Below are 14,749 nucleotides of genomic sequence, written 5' to 3'. Positions count from 1 at the left end.
CACGACCCGTCACACGGTTGTTGGGGCGTAGATACGCGAGTAGCGGAGGCTAGAGCAAATATGAACTAACGATGACAGAATTGTTGGATAATGTCATACAGGGACAACCGGCACGGCCTTCGCCCTGCATCTTGGGCCGGCGGAGGATTGGAGCTTGGAGGTGAAAACCACCCGGTGAAGGCGCACGGAGGTCGCGGCGCCACGGGTGGAGGTTGAGCAAACTTCATCGTGGGGCGGAGGCTCACAGCGCGGCGGAGACTCAGGCCAGAAATGGGCCTCATGTGGGCTGAAGACTAAGGCCCAAGAAGTGAAGGTGGTTCAAAGAGGAGAAGGTCCAGATTGCCCTGGATAGCTCGTACTGGCAGAAGAATATTTAGGAAATGTGCCGTAGCAGTTGTAGGGCAAAGATGTAAAAAGAGGGGAGTAGTGAACAACGCCCTATAAACGGAGGGAGCTGAACTCTATAAGGTAGAGTTGGTGAATTCATTTATGAAACCTTAGTTGAGCTGGGACGCGCCTTTCACTATCTGTCCGCTGAGCCTCCGCCTGGAGCACCGACCGGGCGGAGGTCCTACTTCCTCTATTTGTTGGAAATCCCATTTTCCAACATTGGCGCCCACCGCATGTTGACCGAGCAAAAACCACGATGGCAAGAAAAAGAGCAGCCTCGGCAAGGGCATCCGCGGATCCTGCACCAAGGGGAAAACCCAGGCATAACGTCCGTAGCGCCTACGCTACCGCCACAGAAGACCAAGTCATAGATGAGCCGGCCGGCGAAGACCAGCCTCCGGCACCTGAAGAGCAGCAAACCCTAAATCCCACCCCAGAGCAAGACCTTCAGCAGCTACATGCGCAGTTGCAAAGCATGCAGCGAGAAAGGGATAGGGTCGTGGCAACCTTCACTGCAAACCAACGGGTAGCCCAAACATCAGCCTAGGCAGCGGAGATCAGGCAATAGCTAGACATCTTACAGGCCAAAATACATAGTATGCAGCCTCTGCATCCTCTTTCCAACACACCCAACCAGCTTCACTCAACAAGTCAAACCCAACCCAACCCTCCGCCAAATGTAACAGCTCAGCCAACCTTCAGTACGCCCTACACCTTACCACAAATCCATAGAACCATTGATTCCAAATTGCCATTATCCGAAGGCATTCAAAACTCACCTTGGCCTCCCTCCTATAAACCCACCACTTTACCCAAATTCAATGGAAGATTAGACCCACGCCAGTTCATCATGAGCTTTGAGGCAGCAGTAGCTTCTGCCAGTGGAAATGAAGCGGTGCTAGCCAAATCTTTCGTCATCGTAGCTGAAGGCAACGCGCTAGCCTAGTATTCGATGCTGAAGCCAAGTTCTGTGTATTCATTGGAAGACCTCCACGACAAGATCTTAGCAAATTTCAAGGGATTCACAAGTGAATCCTTGACTTCCATGGATCTGTTTCAATGCAAGCAAAATCAAGGAGAAGCATTAAAAGACTACTTCTAGAAATTCATGCAAATGAAGGCAAATGCACCAAATGTCCCGAAAGATGTTGCTATCGAAGCAGCAATAAAGGGTCTTCGCATAGGACCCTTCGCAGCTCATCTAGCTAGGGAAAAGCCAAGGACCATCGAAGACCTTTACAACAAATTTGAGAAGTATTGCAGATCTGACAATGACCTCTGCAGAAGGCTAGAAGAGCACAACCAGAGCAAGCAGTTCTAGGGCAATAGCAGGAACGCCCAGAGGGGCAGTAGAAGCCAAGGCCAGCCACAGCCACAGCAAGGGCAAAGCCAACAAGTCTTCAATATAGAACAACAAGGAAGCAGCCAGCAAGGGCAGCAACTGGTGAAGGCAGGCCCAAACAGTGCACCTTAGAAAACAATCCGAAGAAAAGGAAAATGGCCAAGCCAGGGACTGGAATAGAAAACAAAACCAAAGTCAGCGAAGGCAGTACAACTTCTTTCATGGAGAGAATAAGGGGCACATCACCAGGGGTTGTCTAGATGCTAAGGAAACCCAAAAAAGGATCAAAAGCAGAACAAATCCACAGCCTTTGCCACAACAATCCGCAAGAGAGGTAAACCACACCTTCGCAGCATATTCTCAGTAGCAATACTGCCCAATATATCCAAGCCTAAACTCCACCCAATTTCACCCATCTGCTCTAGCTGCCTCCTACTATCCAAATTTCCTACCCACATGGCGACCAAGTACTTAGCAGCAAGGGCAGACTAGCAACCAACGGGCAGAAGCCAACCTCACCTACATAAACATGTGGCCTCTGCACATAATATTCATTGAGACCAACCAGCCATCTCAAGAACATAATAGGTAGCTAGAGGCATTGCCTCTGCCTCCACCAACATAGCTGACCACACCCAAAAACGAACCCAACCTAGAAAACCAACTCAACCCTCACACACCGCTACCCACCATCGGCATGATATTGCCTATAGCCGGAGGCTCCTCGATGGAGTTCCAGACAAAGAAGCAAAAGAAAGATCACCTCAGGTTGATCAACAACATAGTAGTCCAAGGCCCAGTGCGCCACACAGATTGGTCGAAGACCCCAATCGCCTTCTCAGAACAAGATCTGCAGTTGGAAAGCTACCCTCACACCGACGCCATGGTGATCAAGGCTAACATTGCAGGATGGGAAATCAATAGGGTTCTCATAGACTCCGAAAGCTCTACAGATATTATCTTTGTCAATGCCTTCGACTAGATGAAGCTAAGCAGGAGTCAGTTGCAGCCTTCAGACTCACCATTAATTGGTTTCGGAGGAAAGAGGATCGATGCATTAGAAAAAATATCCCTAACAGTCTCCTTCGGAGGTCAAGAAAATGCAAGAACAAAATATGTGACCTTCGACGTAGTAGATCTCTACTACCCTTATAATGCCATCTTCAGAAGAGGGTTTGCAAACAAGTTCAATACAACCATCCATATGGGCTATCTGTGTATGAAAATGCCAACCTTGCACGGAACCATCACAATCCACGACATTCAGAAGAAGGCAAGAAACATATAAAGAGCCATCTACAAATCGTAGCGCAATATCAATTCTATCGAGGTAGTCAGAAGCAACTCACCGGAGCCTCCAAACATGCCGAAGGGTAAAACAGATCTCAAAGACAAAGAAGAAACAAAATCAGTCCTACTGGAGAACACAGTCCTAGATAGGAAAGTCACCATCGGAGGCAACCTGTCTAGAGAAGAAGTAGAACTCATAGAAACTTTAGCCAAGAACAAAGACATCTTCGCCTGGTCAGCCTTCGACCTGAAGGGAGTCAGCAGAGATATAATCCAGCACTATCTTGACATCAACCCTAGAATGAAGCCAAGATAGCAGCGACAAAGGAAAATGTTAGAGGATAGAATCTTAGTGGTGAAGGCTAAAGTACAGAGGCTGTTAGACTCAAACGTCATCAGAGAAGTCAAGTACTTAGAATGGCTAACAAACTTAGTATTGGTACCAAAGAAAAATGGGAAGATGAGAATGTGCATAGATTTCATAGATCTAAACAAAGCATGGAAAAAGACCCATTCCCGCTTCCAAGGATAGATACCTCCGTTGATAAGGTGGCAAGATACAAGCGCTTTTCCCTCCTAGACTGCTTTTTAGGATATCACCAGATATGGCTCAACAAAGAAGATGAGGATAAGATAAGTTTCACTACTGCCTTTGGAACCTATTGTTACACCAGAATGCTCGAGGGACTAAAGAATGCAAGCTCAACCTTTGCAAGAATGACGAAGGCAGTCCTTGGTCCACAACTGCAGAAAAACATCATAGCTTCTGTTGACAACATTGTGGTAATGAGCAAGAACGAAGAAGATCATATAGCAGATCTAAAGAAAACCTTCGCCAACCTCAGGGAAGCAAGACTAAAGCTAAACCTAGAAAAATGTGTTTTCAGTGTTAGCAGAGGAAAGATGCTTGGGTACATCATAGGACCCGAAGGCATTCGGGCTAACCCAGAGAAGCCGAAGGCCATAATCTCAATGGTGGAACCATCAACCAAAAAGGAAGTGCAAAAACTCACTGGAAGAATAGCAGCATTAAACAAATTCATCTCAAAATCTGTAGAGCACAACCTCTCATTCTTCAAAGCTCTAAGAGGCAGAGACAAGGTGCAATGGGGACTAGAATAGTCGGAGGCCTTCCAGCAACTCAAAAACTACATGGACAGCAAACTCTTAGTAACAGTACTAGACCCGGAAGCGCCACTATTGTTGTATGTTGTAGCCTCCGACCATGCAGTCAGTGGGGTACTCATACAAGCAAAGCAACAAGAGTCAAAGGTCATTCAACAGCCTATCTACTACATCTCAAAAGCTTTATCAGGAGCAAAGCTAAACTACACGGAAGTTGAAAAAATTGCATATGCTATCCTCATTTCATCGAGGAAGCTAAAGCGTTACTTCCAAGCACATGAGATCACGGTGCCTTCTTCACAACCACTCGGAGACATATTCAATAATAAAGATGACTCCAGAAGAATAGGAAAATAGGCAACAAGCCTATCACAGTTTGAACTCAACTATGTGCCTAGAACAACAATCAAATCACAAGCATTAGCAGACTTTATGGTAGACTGGACACATTCGGCACATAAAACCCCGCAGCCCCAATCTCAAATCTTAACACTCTACACAGATGGAGCCTAGGTGCATCTGGGAGCTGGGGCCTTTGCTGTCTTGATAGTACCATCAGGCCTCCGCACAAAGTATGCAGCAAGACTGGAATTCAAAGCAACAAATAACATAGCAGAATATGATGGTCTCATACTGGGCCTCAATAAGGCAAAGGCACTCGGTGCAAAGACAGTACTAGCAAAAACAGACTCCCAAGTCATAGCAGGACAAGTTGAAAAGGAATATGTCACAAGAGAACCAAAGCTAGCCAAATATATGGCCATAGTAAGGGCACTTGAGCAGAGGTTCTAGGGATTCACCCTAAAGTATATACCAAGAGCAAAAAAACACAGAAGCAGATGAACTAGTGAAGGTAGCAGCAAATAACTTGTCCATCCCAGAGGGAACTTTCTACCAAAAATTACAAGCACCAGCAACCCAAGCAACAGTGAAGGCATTCAAAACAATCCTAGGCACTAAATCTGAAGACTGGAGGCACCCAATTATAAATTACCTGAACAACATCCATCACTCAGAAGATGAAGCAAGTACAATAAGAATAGCAGCCAGAGCAAGAAGTTACACACTAATATATGGAACCTTGTACAAAAAAGGGGTAGTCCTGCCATTGCTCAAGTGTTTAAATCAAAGCGAAGGCAAAGAGCTCCTCCAAGAAATCCATTCAGGGACTTGCGATTCTCACATAGGCCCAAGGACATTGTCCGCGAAGGCAATCAGACAGGGATTCTATTGGCCCATGCATATCAAAGATGTGAAGCAAATTGTTAAGACATGATAAGCATGCCAAAGCACATCCCCACACCAATCAAAGCCTTCGGCCATAGTACAACTCATACCACCCACTAGACCTCTTCAAAGATGGGGCATGGATCTTGTTGGACCCCTGCCACCTTTGTAGGGGAACAAGTTCGTTGTAGTAGCAATCAAGTACTTCACAAGATGGATTGAAGCCAAGCCACTAGCAACAATAACTTCAGAAGCAGTAAAAAAGTTCTTCTGGCAAAACATAATCTATAGGTTCAAGGTACCAAGAACATTAACAGTGGACAATGGGAAGCAGTTCGACTCAGACAAATTCAAAGAATTCTGCAAAAGTATAGGCACCAACATAGCCTTTGCTTTGGTCTATCACCTAGAGTCAAACAGAGCAGTGGAAAGAGCTAATAGAGTAATATTCTCAGCAATATCAAAGACTCTATTCAACCTCCACAAAGGCAAATAGGTAGAGGAACTACCAAAGGTAGTGTGGTCCCATAACACTACAACCTCTAGAACAACAAGCTTTACACCGTTCAAGCTCTTGTACGGCGAAGAAGCAATGCTGCCCGAAGAAGTCAGGCATCAGAGCCTCCGCATCATAAAACAAGCCCTGGTAGAAGATGAGGAATACTACAAGGAAACAATCAAAGGCACAAGATTGGAAGCAGTGGAAAACATCACAAAATACCAAGAACAAACCAAAAAGTAGAGAGACAGCCAAGTAGTTAGAAAGCTCATACAAGACGGAGACCTAGTCCTCAAAAGGAAACCCAATGCAGCAAATGTTGGAAAGTTTCAACCAAAATGGGAAGGCCCATACATGGTGAAGGCTGTCGGAAGACTAGGGTCATTCTACCTAATTGAAGATGAAGGCAAAACAACAACCCACACTTGGAACATCGATAATTTACGTAGGTTCTACATTTAAGTGTAAAAGGGGTGGCCTCCGTGAAACTATAAGCAAAGGTCACCTCACCTCTACTTTCTTGCATTTCTTTTTTGCAAAAAGGGTCTATACTCCTTTCCTCACAAAGGGGGCTCCTAGCGGAAGTAAGGTTTTTGATGAGGCAGGACCCATGTAAAACCCTCTGAAACTATATAGAGGAATTCCCCCCGAGAACGATACGCAAGTCGATGGTCGAAAGTGGCTAGCATAGGAGCCACAACATTTGACAATAACAATCATGATAGAGAGGACCTTCCACCACCTTAGCCAATGGCTATAGTGTGGAATGACCTCCGCGGCTAAAAACGGCCAGCACCCTTAGTAAAGCCCTATCCTCAATCAGGCATCAAGGATTTTTCAAATGGCCAAAAGGCCGCCAAACCCGACAAAGACCTACCTCCGCTGTAGGCATCGGGCGTTGGAAAAACCTAGCAAAGACCTATCATTATCAGGCACCAGGTGATACTCAATAGTTAATGACAAGGATAGTAGAGTTAAAGAACTAAAGACACGCCAAGTACAGAAAAATCTGACAAAATCATGTGACTTTAAAAATGCATCCAAGCAATAAACCTTGGTCAACCACTAGAATTTATTAAACCGTACAAACACTAGACTATAAAAACCATTGCCCCCCACTAGCCTCAGTTGGCACATAACCTCATTACCAACCCTAGAGAGCGCTAGGGGGGAAGTTAAAGCAAACAAGACCCACTACACTATAGAGCAACGAGAGAGGGCAATGGAGGCTGGGATTTCCTTAGAAACAACAGTCTCAAAAGATACCGCGTGAAGACTCGTAACTACAATAGCTCGCGCAGGCCAGTGAAGGCCACGTTGAGGTTGTATGCATCTTCCACATGATGTTGTGCAGCCTCCACGGGGTGTTGCCTAACCACAGTCCAGTAGCATGCAGTCAGTATTAGAGGTTGCAGAAGGGTATTGTACGAAGACTCATAACATCCCTCCACAACCAAAGATACTAACCACTGCAGCCCAGCATCAACCATGTTCGACGGGAGCGTAGATGCTCTAGCACGACCGAAGGCAATAGCAAAGCAATCCAGGTGCAAGCGAAGACAATGTCGAAGAAATGCTTCATCAACCTCCGTTGCTTGCTCAAATTGATCTGTGGCCTCTAGAGAAGCATCAAGACTAAAGACTAGTGCCTCTGATGAGTGCTCAAATTGTGCTTAAGTCTTTGCAACATCAGCAAGATCAAATATGAGCACTTTAGCTTCTCTGCTGCAACGTGCTAGGGCATCCCTGTCAATTCCAAGTAAGCACAAAGACGGAGGTCAGAACAACAAAACAGGCACTACAGCCTTCGCAAGGCGCACAAGGTCGAAAACTAGCACCTTAACTCTTCTGCGCGGATGCACAGACTCGTACTCAGCGTCGACCAAAGAAGAGAGAACAGGAGACTAGGGAAAGTAAATAAGCCACAGAAAATGTAACCCTTCGGCCTAAACAGCAAAGTAGCAAGAATCTTCAATAAAACAAGTTTCCAACTCAAAACATACCAAGCAAGCCTTATTCATACAAACATGAAAATAAACATGTTACAAAGCACATTAGAAACATACAAAAGCCCGAAGGCAACAAAAAACGAAATGTATAGGCATTAAGCCCCAAATACAAGAATTACAATAGCGCGATGGTCTACCAGGCAATGTTATACAAAACTTGTGTTAAGTCGGTGAGTGAGGCCCCTGCTAGGCTAGCGACTTAGTAAACTGACATGCTCATCGTCTATATCACGCAACACGAAGTCAAACATATCACGGACCAAACATCGGGGGAAGCATCATGTCAGTATTCCCACAACTCTCCACTGACATAAACACCATCTTGCATCATAGTTAAAGGAACAACATCTCGCGTAGGACCCTGAGAGGCAACCTACGCAGGACAAATGTACATTAAATTTTCAAAGTTCCAAAAGTATGCAAGGCAGCATGCCTGACCAACATCATCAACTAGGCCTAAAACGTTATCTAAGAACCTCAAAACTACACCTCCAGAGCTATGGGTGCAGAGGCAGCTTCCCTAGGTTTTTAGGAATAAGAAGGGGCAGCAGAGGACTTCTGGCCCGTCGTCTCGCCAGTCTTCGACGTCTATGCCTCCACATCGGCATGTTGAGCCCTAGCCTTCTGCAAATCCTGTAGAAACAAAACATAAATAATAAGCAGATGTGAAGGCCCTAAAGGAAAGGAAGATAGAAGGAAACTAACTGCAGCACGACGAGCCTCCGTGAGTGAGCGGGCGTTGGCGCGACCAAACTTGAACCAAAAATACTTCATAAAATTCTTGATTGACTTGGTAACCTCCCTCGAAGACTCACCAAGCTCGGAAGGTCCTTCGAACTCCCTCCACCCTTTCATCCCAACAGCATGCGTATAGCCGAGCTTTTCCAAGGGTCTTGTAGAGGTTCGTGACATAGGAAAGTGCACCAAAGTCCATAGCGCCTCCAACAAACTCAGGTAGCTTAGAAAGGTTCTCCTTGAACCAGGCAAAAATGCCATAGGCGGAGGCATCGGCTGACAAAGGTGAAGTTGCACCACCAAAACCAGCCAGAGTCGTCCGATACAGCTCAGCAGTTGAAACACCAATAACCCGAGTCTCTTCTAGTCGCTTGTTTAGTAGTTCAATTTGCGCACTCAGGGACTGGCTCGAAGACTTTTCTGCATCAACTTCCTTTCGAAGGCCCTCATTCACATAGATCGCCTTCTGCAATCGAGCAAGGGCCATTTCCTCGGCAGCCTTCGAGCCAGCAACATCCTTCTCTAAGGCCCCCACTTGGATCTTCAAATCCTCAACAGTCTGACAGGCAACACGGAGGTCGGCCACTTCTATAGCAAGCTATTTTTCTCCTCCTTAACCCTGTCCAGCTCTTTCTGAAGGACCTCAATAGCCTCATCTCGTTTGATAACTTCTTCAGACGCGTGCTCCTCAAGGATCTCCGACATATGATGCCCCTAAAAACAACAAATGTCAGCAAAAACAGAGACGGCAATTAAGATTGAAGAGACAAGAATACAAAGCCTACACACTCACCACACAGTTATGCTCAAGATTGTAACGCAGCAGCTTGTAAAAGTCCACCTTCTTAAAATGATGACGGGCATGATCTAACAAGAAAACAAAATATAAGAAAAAGTAAGGCAAAACAAACAGACAGGAAAAAATTTCTTAAAATGCAACCTCCTATCTCGTTGCATAGAACATGCAGGGTTTTCGCCCACCCACTTAATGTGTCGACAGAACCTTCGCCTGAAGCAAAATCAAACAATAAAAATTAATCAACAACAAGTTCAAAAGAAAACGCAAGAGCTAAGTGAAACAAACCTCCATCGCTAGGGGGCACGCTTCGTAGGACCAGCTCCAAGCTATAGTGGGGCCTTCAGAGCAGCTTGCAACCCAACTCGGGCAAGATCCAAGCCAACAGCGGTAGGTTTTTCCCCAGGAATTGGTGTCTCCATTGCCTTGGTCAAATCAGCTAAAAACGAAAGAACATATTAGAGGAGGAACGAAACAAGTAAAATAGAGAAAGCACTTGAGATAGGTTTACCTAGATGCAAGGTTTCATCAACAGAAATTGACACTCTGGTATCCATGGCGCGGCGCGAGGTCGGCGTAGCCTCTAGACCTTGGGGCAGAACCAAAGACGACCGCTCATCAGACTTGGCCTCTGACTCCTCCAAATGTTGGGCCTTCGCAGAGCAGGCAACTTTGGCAGAAGCGGTTTCCTCACTAGTGGAAGCGGAGGCAGAACCTGCCCCCACTGCGTTGCCCTCTGACTCAGATGAGTCATCACCAAGGATATAGGGCAACGGCTCCACACTGGATGCTCCCGCCCCAAGAACAACATCCGTCGCCTTAACGGATGAAGCCATCAAGTCTTCATCCACATGAGCATCAAAAGCCTCCGACTGACCAGCATCAACAATTGGACGTGTAGCTTCAGACTCATTATGAGTACTCTCTGCCACCTCTTAAGCGGCATCCTTGGCGTTCTTCGCCATCTTCCTCTTCTTTACAACAACCTTCGGTGCATTAGTTTCCTTCCTTTTCATAGACTCCGCTCAAGTCATAGCAATAGGGGCCGTAGTGACTGAGGCCTTTGTCGCCTTATCCTCGATTGACTTCAAAACTTTATCTGCAATCTTCCAATCCCCATACGTAACCTTCATCTCCTCGAAAACACGATTTAACCAGGGCATAGTCCCACCAATGACATGGCAAGACAAGTACTCCCAGTCAGAGATCTCCCCAATAATCATAGAGGCAGACTTCTCCATGGTTCTCACAAGCTCTTCATCTATTTTGTCTTCAGCATGCTTGAGGTTGAAGCAGGGAACAAACTCACCCTTTTCGCTGCCGAAGACTAGAAGATTCATCTTCGCCAGCTTCATCTCAGGCCTAAACTTCCCTAGGGGACAAAAGTTGGAGGCCACCATTTCCTCCACAAGATTGCGACCTCTAGGAAAAAGATAGACCTTGGCAAAGGCGGCATTGTAGGCTGCCCAATCAGCATCAACCTCAGCCGAAGGCCTAACCCGAGTCGAAGGCCTCATGTCTCCCACGGTAGAGGCAAATGGATACTTCTTGACCTTCGGCTCCATTTTGGGCTTCACACCAGGGGGTTCACATAAAACCAGTAACAGGTCCAATCCTTCTCCCACTTGTTTTTCTAGGCATAGGATATCTCCAAACCATCGTCTTTTTGCCCCTTCTTTGCCATAAAAGCGCAGCTAGCAAATTGATACTCAACCTCTTCATTGTTGACCATCCCCTTCTTTGGTTGACGCTGGAGCTCATAGTAAGCATAGAACGTATCCAAATCAGGGGAAGCACCATACGTCTCATAGGCATAGCAGAATTTGCTAAGGGTGAGAATCCTATTGGGGGTAAGGTGGTATAGTTGTACCTTTAAGGTCTCCAGGACCAAGTGAAGGAAGTACATGGGCGGAATGCGGAGACCGTAGGTGAAGAAATCCTTAAAGACGACAGCTTCATCAACCTTCAGCTGAGGAATGGTCTCACCGTGCGGAGGACGACCCTTCCCTGCTGTGAAACAACCCTCGCCCTCCAGATCCCTGATCGCCTCTTCCGTCATGAGTGAAGGCCTAAAATCCCAAGATTTTGCCATTGACTTCTTCACCTTTTTAGTCGGGGAAGCAGGGATTAGGTCACCGATAGAAGCTTCAATGTTCTCCAAATCCTCCTAAGCCTCCGCAGATGCAGACATACACTCTTCGTACCTCATCGACCAACACGTAGATCTCACGCCAAGCAAGAGGAAATAAGGACTGCTAAAGCTTGGCCAGTGGAGATTAGAGCTCGTAGGTGAAGCCACTTTCAAAGGCATCACAAAAATAAAAAGGGAGCAGCGGTGCAGGGGAAACTAAGGCGAAAAGGCAAGGCAGTAGGACAGAGTAAGAAAGCGAGAGATGATTGGAAAGCTACATGGAAGAAAGCGATGGTTTAGGTAGCATGGGGGGCCTCCCCACCAACCCCCCCTTTATATAGGCTGCAACTGCTGCTTCAAATTCCAGACGTCAATGGTTGTGACTGTTCATGAATGCATCGGTTCCGGAGCCACCGCAACAAATCATAAAACAACACATCACACACCCAACGGTCCGATCTGGGTGATCCAGGTGGGCAACGGGGGAAGCCTCTGCCACTCGGCACCAACGTCAAACTTGAGGCTCATGGCCCGCTCACATTGGACCGCACCCTCAAGTGGGGGATTGTTGGGGCATAGATACACGAGTAGCAGAGGCTAGAGCAAATATGAACTAACGATGATAGAGTTGTTGGATAATGTCATATAGGGACAACCGGTAGGGCCTTTGCCCTACATCTTGGGCAGGCGGAGAATCGGAGCGCGGAGGAGAAGACCACCCGGTGAAGGTGGAGGTCGCGGCACCACGGGCGGAGGTTGAGCAAACTTCACCGTGGGGCGGAGGCTCACAGCGCGATGGAGACTCAAGCCGGAAATGGGCCTCATGTGGGCTGAAGACTAAGGCTCAAGAAGTGAAGGCGGTTCAAAGAGGAGAAGGTCCAGATTGCCCCGGATGGCTCGTACTAGCAAAAGAATATTCAGGGAATGTGCCGTAGCAGTTGTAGGGCAAAGATGTAAAAAGGGGGGAGTAGTGAACAGCGCCCTATAAAAGGGGGGAGCTGAACTCTGTAAGGGGGAGTTGGTGAATTCATTTATGAAACCTTAGTTGAGCTGGGACCCGCCTTTCACTGTTTGCCCGCCGAGCCTCCGCCTAGAGCCAACAATGGTCAAGGAACGTGTGACATTGTTCCTCTTCCTCCCCGTGGCTTCTTCAACCTTGCGTCATCGCCTCCTCCCCCGCCTCTTTCTCACTCCCTGAGGCCCTCTGCCGCCCCCCTGTCCCTCATCGTCGAGCCCCCCGCGCTCATCCTCGACCCCGCCCTCCTCGTCTTCCTCGCCCCTACCGCGGTGAACCCTAGTGCCCGAGGTGGCCGCCTTCTTCCCCTCTCGGGCAGAGCTACGCCATGGCCATGCTCGTCGGTGACACCGAGCTTTGAGCTCAAGCCATGTTGCCCCCGCCCCGACCTGGCCCGGCCACCACTACAACCGCCAAGCCCCCCTAAACCGCCTAGCCTCCTTTCCCACTGCCTGGCCGGTCGGCCCCTTTTATAGCCCACTAGAGTTGGAGCTGGAGAGGGAGATCGCCAAAACCCTAACGTCACCATCTCCTTTGTCTCCGGCGCGGACAAATCCAGGAGGAGGAGGAGGAGAAGGAGGAGGCTTACCTCACCAGCGCCACCCGAGGGGAGAGGGAGGAGCTCGCAGGCGCAGGTGGGGGTGCGAGCGTGGGAAGGAGCTCGACGGGATGCGTCCGCCGCCAACCACCTCATCGTCCTCGCAAGCATGGGTGCGTGGGAGAGGGAGAGGGTCGCGCCGTCCGCTCGGAGCGCGATGGTCACGTATTAGAGTTTCCGTTTTACTTGTATCTGGCATTATACCTCTTGTTGTTTTTAAATTAAAATTATTACTGTAATACTATATTTGAGTCTTAGGTTAACCTGTTTAGTGAGTTAAAAATCTAGAAAAAAATAATATCTAAATTCATGGTTCAGAATGCAGTATTTTTTTCACAGAATTTTAGGTCATACGTGTTTAATTAGGTGAAATCTAAAGTTCTTAACAAAGCACATGCTCAATATTAAGCTTTACTTTGAAACAAAATTTAAAAGTATTTTGAAACAAACATGGTGGGTAGACTTAAATATTTTGAAAGTGTTATAATGTCTAACAGATTTATGTGACTATGGAAGTGTTATTGAAGACAAGTCTAGCAATACTATATTTATACACCTAAACTAAATATTTTGAGACCACATTTCAAACTTTTTATGTAATTTTACTTGAAGGATAATATATTTGTGACTGACCGGAGGGAGTACTACATGAGAAATTCATCTAGAATCTGGGCAGAATTCATTCTGAAATTTGCAACGACGACTGTTGATGGCACGATGAACTGATGATCATGCATTCATGTTCAGAACAGGGCCCAGTGCACGATACAGATGTATGTTTCACAAATTTCAGAAAGAGGCCCAATGATTGGAGGGTTCCAAACACGGAGATGTTTTTCTTTAGACCAAGCATTGATATTGATATAAGCATGGGTACACACATACATACAGATAGGAGTATATGCATCCTTAAATTTGACGATTTGAAACATGAATTATTAATTCATGGTTCTTCATTCAACCATGAATTAAGAAGCAGCCAACGAACGTACGCGTGCACCGCATGCATGCGTTGATCGTGCGTGCCTGCGCACGGCACGGCACGGCAGGTCGGCGGCGTGTCATTGGCGCCGCGCGCCGACGACACGGCAGCGTTGCATGCCAGTCGGTTCACCTACTGGAGGCTGACTGGCCGGTGGCTGCTGATGCTGGTCAGATCATCATCAGTTGGTTAATTAGTACTACTATATGTGCATGTTTTGCCTGACGATTCCTCAACGAAAACCCACCCTTGATACTAGTAGTAGTATATCTTACCCGTACGTGTTGACCGAATAATATAAATAAATTTAATCAAGCATGGATGATGGTTACGTACTACGCCACCCGCCCAATCGACAAGTGATAGACTACTAGCTGTAGTAGTCTATCGAGTTTTGATGTAGACGCCGGAGCATACTAGCTATAAGCTAGCTAGCCGGCGGCGACCAAATAATGTGCATGCTCCGGCCAGCATGCTTTAACAAACGAAGGAGATGTATTTGTATATCTATACTGTCCATGTAGTAGTATACGCGGCAGAGAGATATACGACGACGACGACAGCAACCGGTTGAAGGAACGAACGAGCGAGCTGTGTGTCGTCCACGACA

Source organism: Miscanthus floridulus, chromosome 9 (genome assembly GCF_019320115.1).
Source record: "Miscanthus floridulus cultivar M001 chromosome 9, ASM1932011v1, whole genome shotgun sequence".
In the NCBI taxonomy this organism is placed as follows: Eukaryota; Viridiplantae; Streptophyta; class Magnoliopsida; order Poales; family Poaceae; genus Miscanthus; species Miscanthus floridulus.
Note: the sequence above shows the minus strand (reverse complement) of the source record.